The 18,557-nt window shown below is 46.3% G+C and overlaps 1 protein-coding gene across 1 annotated transcript in view; it reads right to left on the bottom strand.

The window, feature by feature from the left end:
* The window catches only part of LLGL2 (LLGL scribble cell polarity complex component 2), a 174,961-nt gene that overhangs the window by 47,980 nt on the left and 108,424 nt on the right, over positions 1-18,557 (bottom strand). The gene's annotated exons all lie outside the window — the stretch shown is intronic.

Here is an 18,557-nt window from a genome sequence, read left to right on the forward strand (position 1 = left end):
AAAGCAAATTCCTTGGAATGAGCCGGCTTGGGACATTCAAATGGAAGCCAGAGACAACTTTGGGCAGGAATGATGGACAGGGACGAAGAACCACTTTATCCCTATGAACCAATAAATAGGGACTGCGACAGGATCATGCCACCAATTCCTATGCCATGCGGGCTGAGGTAGTAGCCACCAAGAATGTCACCTTCTGGGATAAGGTAGACAAGGGAATCTTCCGAATATTCTCAAATGGAAGTTTCTGGAGAACCAAAAGCACTAAAATTTAAATCCCATGACAGCAAAAGACTGTACAGGTGGAGCCACATGTCCAACCCCTGAATGAAGGTATGACCTAAAGAGTGCGAGGCTAGGGGTCACTGAAAGAAGATTGCCAAGGCAGACACCTGGACCTTGATACGCAAGGCCAACTTCTGATCAACGCCCCGTTGAAGAAAGGTTACCTTACAAACCACAGAAAAGGATCGAGGATGAGCACCAAGAGACTCACACCAAGAAATGTACGCATTCCACATACGATGGTATATCTTGTTGGAAGACGACTTCCTCGCCTTCACCATAGTAGGGATCACTGATCCAGACAAACCTCTCTCCCTCAGTACCTGGCTTTCAATAGCTAAATCCATTAGACCAGTGACTAAAGCAGGATGGTAGATTAGCCCTTGGGACAACCGGTCGTCTGAGAGGAGGCCCCCAAGGGACATTTACGGCAACAAGGAGGATTGAAAGATCCTCGCAGGAACTGCAGAAGAAGCCTGAGTCGGAGAGGATACTGGCCCTACCGTGGCCCTTGGACGCCTGCAGAGTCTGTCAGAGGAACTCGTGACCTCGACACAAACTTCGGTATCCTCCTGTGGAGCTGAACCTGCTAAAGTAGCTGCATGTGGGACTAAGCAAACAGAACTGTCTTGAAGGTGGATACCACCAGACTCAGACCCTGTATGCAAATTAGGAGAGAACTATGCATGACAGCAGCTGGTGAATCACGGCCTGTGGTTCCTGAAATTTGTCCAGAGGAAGGACCACCCTGGTCAGAATTAAAATCAGACCTAGGTAAATAAGTTCCCTGGAGAAGGATAGGGGGGATCTTGGGTAGTTCAGACATCACCTGAACCTTTGCAGGATATAAACTCACACAAGGAGACTGAGGACCTAAAAAACCTGAAAAAAACAAAACTAAAAACTTTGCCCCCCTTTCTTGGTACCCCCAAAAGAAATATTTTGCGGATCTCCTTGACGCTCACAAAAGAAGTCCACGTGGCCAGAAACCAGCGAAGAGGTCCCCCCAATAATGGGTGAGGGCAGACCTTCATGCTGAATGGGGTCTTTGTCTGCTGGTCCAGAGAAGCTAGCTCTAGGCTTACCAGAACAAGGTTGCTTGGGACCTCCCAGGAAGATTCTATTTCCCCTATTCTCCGTCCCAGAATCACAAAATAATTTTCTATGGGCTGAGAAGGAGGGCCCCCCATCTGCGACGAGGCTCCTTCCCTCTCCTTGACTGTGGCAGGAAGGTACTCTTACCCCCCCAGTTATACCCTTAATGATGTCATCCAGGGTAGCCCCAAACAGGCGATCGCCTTGAAAGGGCAAATGAATGAGAGCTTTCTTAAGAATTGGTCCGCAGACCAAGCCTCTAAGCCACAGTACGCGCCTAATCACTACCATTGAAACAAAGTTTGGACAGCACAGGAGCTGTATCCAATCACAAATAAACTGTAGCCCATGGACCAACTGGTCCACTAAATCAACATAAGCAGTGGGGACCTGCTTACCCCCCAGGCCCTGGTGCAACAGCTTGGCCCATTCAGTTAGGGTCAATGTACATACTTTGTGATGGTCCATGATAGTTCATGTGTATGCATTGATTTTTGAATATATATATATATATATATATATATATATATATATATATATATATATATATATATATATATATATATATATTTATTTATATTCTTTTATTATCACACAGAAACTTGTACACCAGTAGCTCCAGAGGAAGCTTGCTACGTAAGCAAAACATGTAGGGCAATCTGGCTACATGCAACGTCTACTCACCAATTCTCGTATAATGGAACTCAGGGACGATTGAACAAAACCTCTTGTCATCGTCTATGAGGCCTACTAGATTTAATGTACTATTTACTCTTGCAATATGTCATGTAAATTCATCATGTATCATATGTGTGTGGTAATTCCATATATGCTTATTGAGGCATTGCACTTCTATAATCTGTGCATACTGTTCCCCCCCCAATTCTTTTGTTTTGGTTTAACCAATTTTAACCATTCACTAATAAAATATCCATTTTTTAACCACCTCAATACTGGGCACTTAAACCCCCTTCCTTCCCAGACCAATTTTCAGCTTTCAGTGCTCTCGCACTTTGAATCACAATTACTCAGTCATGCTACACTGTACCCAAATGAATTTTTTATCATTTTGTTCCCACAAATAGAGCTTTCTTTTGGTGGTATTTATTCACCGCTGGATTTTTTATTTTTTGTGATATAAGCGAAAAAAATAGCGAAAAAAAAAAAATTATATTTTCTATTGTCTGTTTTAAAAGAAATCCAATCAAATCAAATTTTGTCATAAATTTAGGCCAAAATGTATTCTGCTACATGTCTTTGGTAAAAAAAATCCTGATAAGTGTATGAAAATAGGTTTTTGTGAAAGTTAGAGCGCCCTCAGCTAGGCTACGTATCATTGAAAATTTAACAGTCCTGATGTACTGACTACCTATCTCATTTCTTCAGGCCCTAAAATGTCAGGAGAGTACAAATACCCCCCAAATTACCACTTTTTGTAAAGAGGACAGTCCAAGGTATTTAGTAAGAGGCATAGTGAGTTTTTTGAAGTTGCAATTTTTTGGCCACAATAGTTTTGGTAATGAAGATTTTTTTTTTTTCCCCACAAAATTGTTAAATTAACAAGGTATTTCTCACACATGACATACATAAACTTGCAAATACACCCCAAAATATATTCTGCTACTCCTCCTGAGTATGGCGATACCACATGTGTGAGACTTTTCCACAGCCTGGCCACATACAGAGGCCCAACATTCAAGTAGCACGGTCAGGCGTTCGAAAGCCATAAATTACACATTTCATTTCCTAACAACCTATCACAATTTTGAAGGCCCTGGAGCACCAGAACAATGGAATTACCCACAAAATGACCCCATTTTGGAAAGAAAACACCCCAATGTATATTCTATGAGGCATTATGAGTCTTTTGAAGATGTCATTTTTTTTCCACAAGTTTTTGGAAAATGTGGAAAAAATAAAAACGTATTTTTTTTTTTTTTTTTTACACAAAGTTGTCCATTTCTAAGATATTTCTAATACAAAGCATGTACATAGCAAAAATTACACCCTAAAATGCATTCTGCTACTCGTCCCAAGTATGGCGATACCACATGTGTGACACTTTTCCACAGCCTGGCCACATACAGAGGCCCAACATCCAAGTAGCACAGTCAGGCTTCTAACACATAGCATGTACAGATCAAGAATTACAACCCAAAATACATTCTGCTGAGCAAAGGGTAAAAAATAATGATTACCTGTGGTTTTAGCAGGCACGAATACGGTCCCAGCACAGGAAAAGCATTGGTCCAGGCAGCCAATGGAGATGTTCAGGAATTTTCCAGGCAGCAGGCAGGGATATTCCAAAGTATTGGTCCTGGCAGTAGTTCAGTTAGCAGGCATAGTCATGGCCAGTTCAGGTGGCAGGCATAGGCATGGCCAGTTCAGGTGGCAGGCAGCACTATAAGGCTTAGGGGCCTTGGTCAGGTAAGACCTGAGGACAGGGGTAGAGGCTTCTCCCACCCAAATCTCTTTGAAGCCTCCGAGATCCAGACCCTAATCCGAGAAAACAAAAACCTGGAGAAAAAAAAAAAGTTTTCTCCACTCGGAATTTCTATTCTGGAGCCCCTCACCTGTGCGAGACCCCTGTGTTGAATAGTACAGTGGCAGAGCAAATAATCAGTTCCAGGAGGCAGGCAAAAAGAATGGTCATTCAACAGTCCGGGTCATACACAGAAATAGCAGAAACTGGAAAAATATCTTCACATCATAGTCGATAAACAGTCCGGGTCATACACAGAAATAGCAGATAGTGGAAACTGGGAAAATGTCTTTACTAATAGTGTACTGAAGTGTGATAAACACGATAGCACCCTACAATACAGAGGCCTGGCTGGGAGGGACAGTAGTATCTGGTGTCGCGGCGAATTCCTCTACTTGAACATACACGACATTTTTTTGGGTGTCTGTGGCCTGTGCGGGTAGGAGGGAGGATATCCGGGAAGTGCCTTTCATGAAGTCTGGCTAATGCATCAGAGCGAATTTGTTCGGGGGGTGGCCATGGGGATAGAGAAGGGCCATGATAACGTCCTCTTGAAATCTTAAATAGGTTAGGGATCCTTGGGTACACTTGGAAAAAATGACATAGGAATTGAACAGCGCTAGCTGAATTATATAAATGGCGACTTTTATACCAGAACAGTGATCTCCTGGTGGCCAAGTAGGGCTGCATCAGCTGGTCGCTCATATCCACCCCCCCCCCCCATGAATAGGTTATATTCATGGATGCATTTTGGCTTCTGGATGGGACCTCGTCTTGTCTGAAGTTCCACCAGGGTGTCCTCATGTATTGTGGAAAGGATGTAGACGTCCCTTTTATCTTTCCACTTCAGAGCTAGTACCTCTTCATTGCGCATACTGGCTTTTTCCCCCCCCCGATTTAATCTTTGGCTGATCAATCTCTGTGGGAAGCCCTTGCGGTTGGACCGTGCTGTCCCGCAGGCCACAGTCTTTTTTAGGTATAGATGGCGGAAAAATGGGAGACTTGTATAAAAATTGTCAACATATAGGTGGTAACCCTTCCCAAGCAGTGGTTCAATCAGCTGCCAGACAATTTTGCCACTTATCCCGATATAGGTAGGGCACCCAGGGGGGGTTTATCTGACTGTCCTTTCCCTCATAAATTTTGAAATAAAAAATGTAGCCCGTGGCCCTGTTGGATACTTTGTAAAACTTTACCCCATATCTGGCACGTTTACTTGGGAGGTATTATAAAATAAGGTGCATATCAATCGAAATTAATAAACACAAGCAGCGCTAATAACTAAATAACATATCATGAAAGTACATGAATAAACCCTGTATTGACAGAGCTGACGTCATCAATAATTGTAGCGTCTAAAGTCCATGAAAGTCCAAACAGTCCATCACCAGGTGACCTTTCAGTGAAAGGGAATAGCAAACACCAACATCTATATCAAGCTGCTAGGGATATGCCTCCACCTCACCACGTGCACCCCAATGGTAATGCTCTTACCAGGACCTGCCGTACATTAAGCATGTAAATCCTCCACAGACTCTATCTTTGCTTCAGACCGCTTCACAATCGGATATATTCTCAGCCATCAAAGCATATGGGGAGTGAAAACAGATGCACAATAGGGCAGTATTGCTTGATAAAAATGCACCTTTATTCAAAACCCTCTCCCATCACACTTACATTGGCAAAAAATTAAAACAGCATTGTGTCAATTGTCAGCATAGGATTACCGTCCAGCCGCTTGCATTTTTATCAAGCAATACTGCCCTATTGTGCATCTGTTTTCACTCCCCATATGCTTTGATGGCTGAGAATATATCCGATTGTGAAGCGGTCTGAAGCAAAGATAGAGTCTGTGGAGGATTTACATGCTTAATGTACGGCAGGTCCTGGTAAGAGCATTACCATTGGGGTGCATGTGGTGAGGTGGAGGCATATCCCTAGCAGCTTGATATAGATGTTGGTGTTTGCTATTCCCTTTCACTGAAAGGTCACCTGGTGATGGACTGTTTGGACTTTCATGGACTTTAGACGCTACAATTATTGATGACGTCAGCTCTGTCAATACAGGGTTTATTCATGTACTTTCATGATATGTTATTTAGTTATTAGCGCTGCTTGTGTTTATTAATTTCGATTGATATGCACCTTATTTTATATTGTCCATTTTAAGGCAGCAGCTTTTTATTTCTATGTTTTATCCTATGGCCTACATGCACATAAGATTTATCCATTGATCCAAGCGCTGGGTGATTGGGTTATCAGTTCTTCTGAACACTCAGTCCTTTTTTTATACTTGGGAGGTATTGTTTTATCCCAAGCCTTCCGGTGAAGTGGACTAGGGATTCATCCACACAAATGTTTTTATCAGGGGTAAACATTTGCTTGAAGCTGGAGCAAAGAAAATTGATTAGGGACCGAATTTTGAATAATTCATCATAATTTGGATGATTTCGGGGGAGGCACTGGGCATTGTCGTTGAAATGTAAAAATCGCATTATCATTTCATAACGGTGCCTGGGCATCAATGAGGAGTAGACTGGCATATGATGGCAAGGTACGGTAGACCAGTAGGAATGGAGTTCATTTTTTTTTGTCAGACCCATGTTGAGGGTCAGTCCAAGGAAAAGTTTAAATTCTTCCACGGTGAGGGGTTTCCAATAAAGGGGGGCGGGCATAGGATGAATCCGGATTGCTGGCAATATGTTGGCTGGCGTACAGATTACACTGCTCCACGATGTAGTTCAGCAGATCATTCGTGAAAAACAAATTAAAATAATAAAGTGGGGTTACATTATCCAATTGGATTTGAGGGCCTGGCTGTGCTGTAAAAGGGGGAATTACAGGTTCTGCTGAAGTATCGGGCAGCCATGTCGGATATAACCGAACATCCGGAAGGCTAGTATGGGCCCTGCCTCGTTGTGGGTGGGACGCCCCGTTACCAGCAGCTGCCCTGTCATGCAGGGATGATGCCCTGTTTGCGCTTGCCACTGCACTAGGACTTGCAGAACTGCTGGTGGATGCCTGCGTATATTCGTGGACGTGGAGTGCTGCGCGGCTGGTGGATGCCTGCGGAGTTGTTGCGCGGCTGGTGGATGCCTGCGCCTGCTCAAATCTCCTGATCCTCTTTGTAAGGATTGTGTCATCCTCCGTCTCCATTTCTGAGCCACTGCTTTCTACTGGCTCATACTCGCTATCCGAGTCTGACGGAGAGAGTTCCCCGGTACTCTCATCCGACATACTCTGAATAATTTGGACAGCCTCCTCGCCGCTATAAAATTTTTTCGCCATGTTGACAGATGATTTCTGGGACAGGTGCAGCAGATCAGGTGACGATGTGCGGGGGATGATCCAAGGACAGATGTGTCAGATCAGACAGGTGTAGCAGATCAGGTGATTATGTGCGCGGGGTGATCCACGGACAGATGTGTCAGATCAGACAGGTGTAGCAGATCAGGTGACGGTGTGCGCGGGATGATCCACAGGCAGATGTGCGCCTGATGATTTTTATATCGGTGTTTTGGGGACACTGTTTTGGGGACACTAACAGGGTGATCAGTGTGTAGTTAGCAAAAAAAAATGCTTCAAACTCACTGATCCCCTGGCTGCAGCACAGATTGTCTCTTCTTCTCCTCACTGACAGGATCTGTGTGAGGAGAAGAAGAGATCAAAGCCGTTACAACGGCTGTATTTACATTACATGACAGCTGTGATTGGACACAGCTGTCATGTGATCAGGAGGGCCAATCACAGGGCCCTCCTGCCGAATGTTGTTGCCGTGTGTCCGAGCGACACAGGCATATCGAGATTGCGCCGCTGCGCGTGCCCGCGGCGGCGCGATCTCTCTCCTTCTGAAGGACGTTCCGGAACGTCCATTCAGAAGGACGAGACTCCCGCCCAGCCGTATATGTACTATGGCCGGGTGGGAGGTGGTTAATTATCAGTGCCTATAAAGTCCAAAATTATTTTTTCTTTGCAATCCTTCTGTATTCAACCTGAAAAACAGGAGGATCCACCACTGGTGAACCAGTCCACTTTAACCGCTTCCATACAGAGCAGTTAGACCCCCTTCCTGCCCAGACCAATTTTCAGCTTTCAGCACTCTCACACTTTGAATGACAATTGCTCAGTCATGCTACACTGTAACCAAACAAAATTTTTATCATTTTTTTCACACAAATAGAGCTTTCTTTTGGTGGTATTTGATCACAACTGGGGTTTTTTTTCGTGATATAAGCAAAAAAAGAGCAAAAATTTTGCAAAAAAAAAAAAACTTTTTTTAGCTTCTATTATAAAATTTTGCAAAAAATTAATTTTTCTTCATACATTTGGCCCAAAATTTATACTGCTACATATCTCTGGTAAAATTAACCCAAATTAGTGTATATTATTTAGTCTGTGTGAAAGTTAGAGTCTAGAAGCTATGGTACCAATTACTGAAAATTGATCACACCAGATGTACTGATGGCCTATCTCCTTTCTTGAGGCCCTGAAATGTCAGGACAGTACAAATACCCCCCAAATGACCCCTTTTTGTAAAGTAGACAGTCCAAGGTATTTAGTAAGAGGCATGGTGAGTTTTTTGAAGTTATAATTTTTTCCCACAATTCTTGGGAAAATGAAGAAAAAAAGTTTTTCTTTTTTTTCCCAAAACGTTGTCAATTTATAAGCTATTTCTAACACATAGCATGTACACAGCAAAAATGACACCCCAAAATTAATTCCGCTACTCCTTCTGAGTATGGTGATACCACATGTGTGAGACTTTTACACAGCCTGGCCACAAAAAGAGACTCCACGTCCAAGTAGCACCATAAGGCGTTTTAGGAGCATAAATACACATTAAACTTTCTTACTACCTATCACACTTTTCAAGGCCCTAGAGCACCAATACAATGGAAAAGTCCACAAAATGACCCCATTTTGGAAAGCAAACACTCCAACGTATATTCTATGAGGCGTTATGGGTCCTTTGAACATGTCATTTTTTTCCACAAGTTTTTGGAAAATGTGGGAAAAAAATAAAAACTTTTTTTTTTTTTTTTTTTTTTTTTTTTTTTACACAAAGTTGTCAATTTATAGGATATTCCTAACACATAGCATGTACATAGCAAAAATGACACCCCAAAATACATTCTGCCACTCCTCCTGAGTATGGCAATACCACGTGTGAGACTTTTTCACAGCCTAGCCATATAGAGGGGCCCAAAATCCAAGGAGCATCATCATGCATCCTAGCCACTTGCCTAGGCCCATTTTTGACATTTGGTGTTTACAAGCTAAAATCAGTTATTTTTGCTATAAAACTACTTCAAACCCCAAAACATTATACATTTTTTTTTAGCAGAGACCCTAGAGAATAAAATGGAGATTATTACAATATTTTTTATCACACCGTATTTGCGCAGCGGTCTTCCAAACGCACTTTTTTTAATTAGAAAATAAGAAACCAGTAAAGTTAGCCCAATTGTTTTCCATAATGTGAAAGATAATGTTACGCCGAGTAAATAGATACCCAACATGTCATGCTTCAAAATTGCGCACGCTCACAGAATGGTGACAAACTTTGGTACTTAAAAATCCCCATAGGCGACAATTTAAAAATTTCTACAGGTTGCTATCTTAGAGTTACAGAGGAGGTCTAGGGCTCAAATTATTGCTCTTGCTCTATCGATCGCGATGATACCTCACATGTGTAGTTTGAACACTGTTTACATATGTGGGAGGGTTTCCGTATGCTTTAGCTTCTGCGCGCGAGCTCGCAGGGAGAGGGCGCTTTAATTTTTTTTTTTTTTTTTACCATTTTATTTATTATTTTTTATTTTTACACCGTTTTTAAAAAAAAAAAAAAAAATTGATCATTTTTATTTCTATTACAAGAAATGTAAACATTACTTGTAATAGAAAAAGGCACGATAGGACCACTTTTTGGGAGATCTGGGGTCAAAAAGTCCTCAGATCTCACAAGTACACTAAAAGATAGAAAAAAAAAAAAAAAGGGGGACCTTTAAACTGGTTGCTAGGCAACGACGTTTGCCGTAGCTCCGGTCCTCCAAGACCATAGAATCGAGTGAGGGCAAGCTTGCCCTCACTCGACATCCTGTCTGTGAGGATCTGTGACTGGATCGTTTTCCCCGCTGCCGGCGGGTCCGGTAAGCGGGGAAAAGGACCAGAATGCGGCGGGAGGGGGGGGGGCACCTCTTCCGCCACCCGGAAGGGTGATCCCGCGGTGAATCCGCCGCTGGGACCACCCTTATCGGAAAGCCAACCATCCAACGTTTAAAAAAATACCAGGGTTATGGCAGCTATCTGCTGCCATAACACCGGTATTTAGGTTTAAACGGAGGACGTATATAAACCTTTTTGGACTTAGACATGGTGGTTGTATGAAGGGTGACAGGTACTCGGGTACTTTGCTGGGCAGGTGACAGGTACTCTGGTACTGATGAGCAAGTGGCAGGTACTCGAGTACTCCGATAGGCAGGTGACAGGTACTCGGGTACTCTTATGGCCAGGTGACAGGCAGGTGATAGGTACTGATGAGTAGTACTGATACTGATAGGGGATACTGATACTGTACTGATGGGTACGGATGATCAGTATTGATACTGATAGGTGATAGGTAATGATGGGTACTGATGAGTACTGATGAGTAGTGATGGGTACTGATGAGCAGGTGGCAAGTACTCGGGTACTTCAGGTGTCAGGTACTCTAAAGAGCAGGTGGAAGGTACTCGGGTACTCTGATGGGTAGGTGACAGGTACTCCGATGACGGGTACTCCGGTCATCAGAGTACCCGGTCACCTGTCATCAGAGTACCCGAGTACCTGTCATCAGAGTACCCGTCATCAGAGTACCCGGTCACCTGTCATCAGAGTACCCGAGTACCTGTCATCAGAGTACCCGTCATCAGAGTACCCGAGTACCCGTCATCAGAGTACCCCTCATCAGAGTACCCGAGTACCCGTCATCAGAGTACCCCTCATCAGAGTACCCGAGTACCCGTCATCAGAGTACCCCTCATCAGAGTACCCGAGTACCCGTCATCAGAGTACCCGAGTACCCGTCATCAGAGTACCCGAGTACCCGTCATCAGAGTACCCGAGTACCCGTCATCAGAGTACCCGTCATCAGAGTACCCGAGTACCCGTCATTAGAGTACCCGAGTACCCGTCATCAGAGTACCCGAGTACCCGTCATCAGAGTACCCGAGTACCCGTCATCAGAGTACCCATCATCAGAGTACCCGTCATCAGAGTACCCGAGTACCCGTCATCAGAGTACCCATCATCAGAGTACCCGAGTACCTGTCCCCAGCCCATCAGAGTACCTGTCATCAGCCCATCAGAGTACCCGAGTACCTGTCATCAGAGTACCTGATGGGCTGGTGACAGGTACTCGGGTACTTTGATGGGCTAGTGACAGGTGCTTTTTATTGGGGGGGGGGGGCAATCAGTGTGTTTGGGGTGCACTGTACTTGGTAACTAGCTGTTACCACAATCTCCTCCTCACACAGGATCAGTGTGAGAGGAGGAGAACACGGTGACAGCTAGTTACCGTGTTCTCTGATGACATTTGTGACCGGCTGTGATTGGACACAGCCGGTCACGTGGGAAAGAGCCAATTTCATTGGCTCTTTACCTAGATCGGGGATGGGCTCTGTCCGAGGGACGAGCCTCGTCCCCGATCGCCGCGCTTTGCGCCCCCGGGGGGGCGCGCATTAAGGAAGGAACGAGCGGCTCGCGCTGGAGCCGCTCATGTGATCGGCTGTGATTGACACAGCCGATCACGTGGTAAACAGCCAATTTGTATTGGCTGTTTACCTTGATCAGGGATGGGCTATGTCCGAGGGACGAGCCTCATCCCTGATCGCGCCGCCGGGGGCACGCACTGGCAGCTAGAACGGGCCAACGTCATATGACGGCGGCCCGGATCGCTAAAGGAATGTTGCCGACGTCATTTTACAATAACTCGGTATTGAAAGGGTTAAAACAGCGCAAATTGGTTGTGAATGGCATACAATATGGTGACAAACCACCAGAGTGCCTTAGATTAATAAATATGAAAATGAATATGATTTTGCACGGAATTTCCAGCACTTGAGCACTTTTTCGGTGGATTACTTTTCACTGGCTACATGCTAAAGCACCTTTGAATTTTATGCATTTTTGTTGATTGATTTTTATTATAGTGTTGATGGACTTATATTTTTATGGACTTTAAATACTCACCGCACAGGGTGTATGATGGTGCTTTCTATTGATTATTGTTTTATATTGAAAGCCATTTCACAAGGTTTTTAGGTACATCTATCTTCTATATTTTTATTTATATTTATATTCATATTCATTTTCATATTTATTAATCTAAGGCACTCTGGTGGTTTGTCACCATATTGTATGCCAATCACAACCAATTTGCGCTGTTTTTTCATAATGTCACGTTCAGAATCTTTTTGATTTTTGCACAGCAGCACTTTGAGTTGCACTTGTATATTCACCATAGCGCAGCATTAATTTTATTTTCACACACTTTTTTAAAAGCAATTCCTCAAAAGGGTAACATACAGCCAAACGTTTTGGGACCACAAAGGGTAATTTTGGTTGTTCCCATTCCTTACAGGAAAACCTGTCAAAATAAGGCACATAAGGAAACCCCTTTGGAGTACGAGGCGATATTATGTGTACCAAATGACATAGCTACGTCCGTGGCTACATCAGCTGCATCACGCACTGCAGTGATAAGTGCGTCTACCAGCACTTTTTCGGCTGCTGCGACCATGGAGGAAATCATCTTCACTTTCAGATGGATCTGGGGGTGTAATATTAAGTCCCCCTGGATGGGCCACGTCCATGGCGGCATAAGGCTCAGAATTAGATGAGACGACTGAGCAGGGGAAAGCAAGGGATGCTTCTTCTTGGGCCTTTGCCCACACACCCCTTCCCCCCTGGACACTAAGGTCTGCAGGACCGCCATCAGTGCAACCATGGGAAGCTGGGGTTCCAAGGGACCTGCCACCTCCATGAGGGGGTCCAGTGGGGGAGATGTGACCCTGAGGCTCCATAAAGGAAAGAAAGACCTTGCAGTACAAAAACTATCTTTTGACACCACTAAAGGATCCCCTCAAGGCTCAGGGTACCGCTCAGCAGAGAGATAACAGGGACCCCCAATAACTCACCCTACCGACCAGAGGAACGCTGAGAATTCGAACCCAACATCACGTTTCCTTTTCATATGTCCCAGGAAGAGGAGAAGCTTCGGCATCCCCACGAGGCTTCGGTCGCCTCCAGCGTCTTCCAGACTAAGAGAAAATGGCCCATTGTAACATCGGGCTTCACAAACATGGCCGCCAACCGGAGACCAGCCAGACTAAGGGAAAATGGCCACCACCATCTACAAAACGCTGAAGCATGCTGCCAGGATCCTCCCTGCGTCCTTTGCAATGCTGCACCCTGTGAAGGGGGATCCCCCCCCCTGCACTATACCCACACTGCAAACAGTAGGGCATGCACCTAGGGGTCTCCTACACTAGGACCCCTCCAGGCTACCAGGGCAGGACACACACTATCCTGGGACCCTTACAGAGTGGGGATAGTGGGGGAGACCCCAGGGGTCTCCCCTGAATTATTTGCCCTGGGACCTCTGTTCTGCTCTGTTCGGTCCAGTGGGCTAGGCAAAGCCGGATCGCTCTCAGCTCCAGGACATTGATCGGCAACCTGGATTCCTCCAGGGACCAGACTCCCTGAGCAGAGAACCGACCGAGGACTCCTCCCCACCCGGAAAGACTTGCATCCGGGGTGAAAATTGTCCAGTATATAGGGACGAAGGATTTCCCCAGCCGGAGCATCGGAGATCGAAGCCAACAGATCAGGGACTCATTGATCCCTTGGCTTAACCGAATCCCAAGGTCCAGAGAATTAGAGTGCTTGTTACACTTAAGAATTTCCTTCTGGAATATCCTTGTGTGGAATTGAGCGAAGGGGACCGCCTCGAAAGACACCATCAGTCCCAGAACGCTCATACAGGTCTGACAGCTGACCCAACAAAGGAGAAGTGTCTAGCGCGGCATCGCAAACAAATTGCAGCCCCTGCACCAGCTGGTCCAACAGCTCCCCAAAGGCAGAAGAGACTGGCTTACCCTCCGTAACGGATCTTTGTACCCCAGGTGGGCACATCCGCCAGACCTGTGTCTCCTGTTCTCCAAACGCACCCACAGCCTGCGGAGAAGCCATACCCAGCCCGTAACCCCTCAATCACGAGACAATCCACACAGGTGTTGAGGGTTAACCATGCAGAGCTTAAACTGGTTTATTAAATTCCAAGACATACAGTTTTTCACACAGTTAGGGAAACTCCCATTAGCCTTGCCACAGAAGGGGGGGAAGGGGACAAAGACCAGCCAATGGGAACGGAACATTTGTACATTGAAACAGGCAGTCTTAATACACACCCCCTGCGGAGAGATGTCTCCAGCCCAGACCAGACCATTGTCTGTGTCATGATTCCACACAATTAGACACAGAAACAGGAGGGGGGGGGGGGGTGGGGGGAGAAGGGCTGTAGCATTACATTCCAAACACTTGGTTCTTAAACGTATACACATGCAAAAAACATAATGCATACATGAAGGACAATATACAGTGGCTGTGTTTGCCACAATGCTCCCCCAGAACCAAGCCGGCATACACAGTCTGATCCTAACGGATCGGCTTGGGGATGTCCGGGGAATACTCACGGATCATTTGTCAATGTCTGTTTGCCTGGATAATTCGTCGGCGTTGCCGTTTTGCTTCCCAGGGCAGTAGTGGATGGTAAAGTCAAAAGGCTGCAGCGCCAAACTCCAGTAGCTTCTGGCCCATAGTCTGTCGGTAGGAGGCTTGCGCACAGTCCCCTCCAAAACACACAGTGACAGTGGGTTCTTTCACACCCTCCAAGTCACCGCGTAGTAGCTTCGCCCATTCAGTCAGCGCCTGCGTGACAAGGGCCATAGTAAATACAGGTCTCAGTGCAGTCCCCGCCAGGGAGTACATATTGCGGGCCACAGCCTCTGCCTTCCTATCCTCCAGGTCCTTAAAGGACAGGGATTCCTACACTGGAATAACGGTAGCCTTATTCAGTCTAGGGACCGGAAGACCCACCCTAGGCGGTACCCTCCACTTTACCAGAGACTCCTCAAAAGGGTAGCATCTAGCAATCCGCTTAGACACCCCAGGGGAACGTCTCGGACGGTCCCATTCTTTTGTGAGCAGGCCAGCAAAATAAGCAGGGAAGGGAAAAATATTTTCCACCCTGGATGGCTTGCGAGTGCCACACGGCTGCTGCTGTATCCTCCAATTTCAGGGTTTCACACACAGAAACCACCAGTGCATCCACTAGCACCTTATCTTGCGCAGCAGTAGAGGGAGAAATGCCATCCTCACTATCAGAAGAGGCAGGGCGCGAGGTAACAGACCCGGCCGGGAGACCCACGTCTACGGTGGTTGAGTCAGACTCAGAATCTGAGACATCAGATGAGGCAGGGGTAGGTCGTTTCTTTGCACCTCGCCCTCTGAAGGCCACCACCACCACCCGGGACAAAAATGCTTCCAGAACCCCTAAAATTGCATCAGTGGACAGTTGAGATCTGGAGAGCCCTGCGGCCTCCGTGAGGGGGTCAGGTGGGGACACATGTTCTGCAGGGTCTATGTTGCACCAGAAGAACACGCCAGCAAAATAAAAAAAAAATAAAAAAAAAAAACGCACGGTCCCACTGCGGAGAGAGAGACACGAGAGACAGAGACCCCCAGAACTCACTGTCCCCAAAATGCAGCAGCCGGTCCCAGAACGTCTGCACGTGTCAGCAGCAGCTCTCCAAAAGGAAGGGAGCTTTGAAACTGCCCAGGGTGAAGGGAGGGGCTCCACCCACCGAAAAACGCCTCCAGGCACTCCCACCTCGATTCCCAGCAAAGAATCCACCGCAAAATGGCCGAAAGCGGGTGTACCAAGATGGCTGCCGATCACTGTAGCACACATGGCTACAAGAAAATGGCGACCCCGCGCAGCAAGGCAAACGAGGACCCACAGGGGCATCCCCCAGACCTCCCAACACCATCTATCAGCAGTTAGGCTCTGCCTGAGGACCCCCCCCCGCATGATCGTCCGAGCGCCGCCGCACCCCCCAACATGCAGCCTGAGAACGTGATCCCAGCCTCAGGTAGGCCCAAACAGTCCCCCGCATGAGGGGGGGGGGAGGGGGGTGTTGCACAACAGGACAGAAGGGAACCCGGGATTGTGAGGGTCCGACCGTCCCAGGGAGGGGCCCACATCCACCCCAAAATCAGCCAGGGAAAGAGGGGGGAACATTTACTCACTGTACCAGGAACACAGGCGAGCGCCAAAGGCTGACAGAACCGCTCCCTACCGAAGTTGGGGGGGGGGGTGTGGCTGTCGGCCAAATAGGAATGCTGAGACCTGTTGTGTGCAACCTGGCGAGACGTTTAACTCGCGGAGCCAGTCCCAATCCAGTTGGACTATGTAGCGGCCGACCTAGCGCGGAGCTAAGGTCTGAGTATGCTCGCTGGCCGGCTGGGATGACCACTGGATCTATACACCCAGCCCACCGCCCAGATCCGGCATAGTTGTAGATCTCACAGGAAAAAAATCTGGAGAAAGAAAGCTAGCTAATAAAAACTATCTACATAAAAAAACACTGTTATGCCAAGACCAGAGATCCCAGCAAGGAACTTGGGTCCTTACTCCTGACTAGGCAGATTAAAACTGACATCCTATGCAGGAAGATAGGGGGTATACCCCCCAGGGACTGCCCATAGGCGTAGCCAGAACTTTTTTCTGCCTAGTGTCCTACTCCTGTAGGGGGCTGTATAACCCTACTGATATGCATCAGAGGACTGCGTCCGTCAATGAACGATATAGAAATACTTTTCTTTAGAGCCTACTGAGGGAAAACAGGCCCTACCCCTTCATGATCATGCTCTCAGTACCATCAAATTTTTTTGTTTAAAAAACCTTTTCTCTGAGAGCACCTGCCTCTCTAGTCTGTTGCCTTTGTTTTGGGGTATTTTAGTCTTTTACTGCTTGTTCACTAACTGAGCTCATCAGAAGTGAGGGAGTTGGCCACCAGCAGGGGCTACCTCTACATTTAGATTTTGTCCTCTACCTAGTGATCTGCTCAAGCAGGTGGCAGTATGACCCAACTATCAAACTAGCTCTTTCTTACTCGTCTGAGGGACACACAAGCCTCATAGCTTTAGCTCATCCAAAGGCAGTCCAACTGAGGGGTGGGCAACACAGCAAACCCCAACCGGAAAAAAAAAAAAAAAACAAACACAGCTGGGACTACCTGCAGCTCAATAAGTGGCCTTAAGGACCATATGCCCAAAACTGGTATTGGATGAGGCCGAAACATGTATGTGGTAGAACTTCAAGAACATGTGAACAGAAGAATATCGGATGGCCTTACAAATACGCCTGATGCTTTAAAGCACCAGAAGCACTTACTGATCTAGTAGAGTCAACTTAACAGGAAAGGGTGAAATTGAATCCTTAAAGGGCCATAGACTCAGGTAAATGGCCTGCCTGTGCCACCTAGAGATGGAATGGGAAGCCAGTGTACCCCTTTCAGGATCCATGCAGGATGCAAAAGCAATTCATTTTCTGAAAGCAGCAGAGACAGACCCTCACAGCAAAAACCACATCCAGACGATGAACAAGCTTCCCTTTGGTTAACTGGAGCTGGACAGAGGAACAGAAAGACAATTTCCTGGTTGAGGTAAAAAGCAGGAGCTACTATAGGCAGAAGTCGTCCTGGGCCTCAGCGGCATGTTGTTGCCCTGGAAACCCAGAAAGGTTTTACTACTGAATAAGACCGCTAGTTCAGACACTCAACTCAGAGGTAATGTCTACAAGAAACACGATTTTGCGGGTGATATTAGAGACAGGGCTACAGCCATCTGCTCCCCACGTATGAGTGTGAAGCAGATTCTTACACAATAAGGATCAACAAAAGCAATAGATAAATCTTTTACATGGCCTTTTGACCAATCAGACGTGGTCTAGCAAAGTAACGTCACAGTGATCAAGTGAAGGGCAGGACCTGCTAAAGAGAACAAAGCTCTTAAAAAGGGTTCCAACTGCTTACTGTGTCCCTTTAAGGCAAGACAATGCTGGATCGATAGTTGGCATAGACCATGTCTATACAAAATCATCAAATAGAAACAAGGCTAGCAAGCACTCAAGGAGGGAAAGGCACTTATCAGGATGCTTCCAATATTCATAGTTAAGAGGATGCAAATGAAAAGCCTTTGTGGCACTAGGAGCTTTCAAGACGAAGGACGACAACAGCACTAGTAAAAGCAACAGGCTGATCTTTTACTGTGGTGCACACTGCATCAACAAGAGCTGAAACTGTATAAAGTTGGAAACAGCAGCAGACTGACACCCCAGGGGTAAGCTCATCACTCAAGGACTGGAGCAACTCAGATTCAGAGGCGAAGACAGACAGCTCAAAAAACACTAGGGTTGAAAGTAAACCAGATACAGACTCTGCAGGACAGGGCCCTGAAGAGTTCACTTGTGGCTTTTGTGTTTAGAGTCCACAAATAATTGTATGATTTGGGTCAATGTCTTACATGACTGTGGTAGCGACCTCAGCCGAAAGGACAAAGAATGCAGCCAAACCTGACAGAGCTACAAAAGAACTCC

Source organism: Pelophylax lessonae (assembly GCF_965119305.1).
Source record: "Pelophylax lessonae genome assembly, chromosome: 11".
In the NCBI taxonomy this organism is placed as follows: domain Eukaryota; kingdom Metazoa; phylum Chordata; class Amphibia; order Anura; family Ranidae; genus Pelophylax; species Pelophylax lessonae.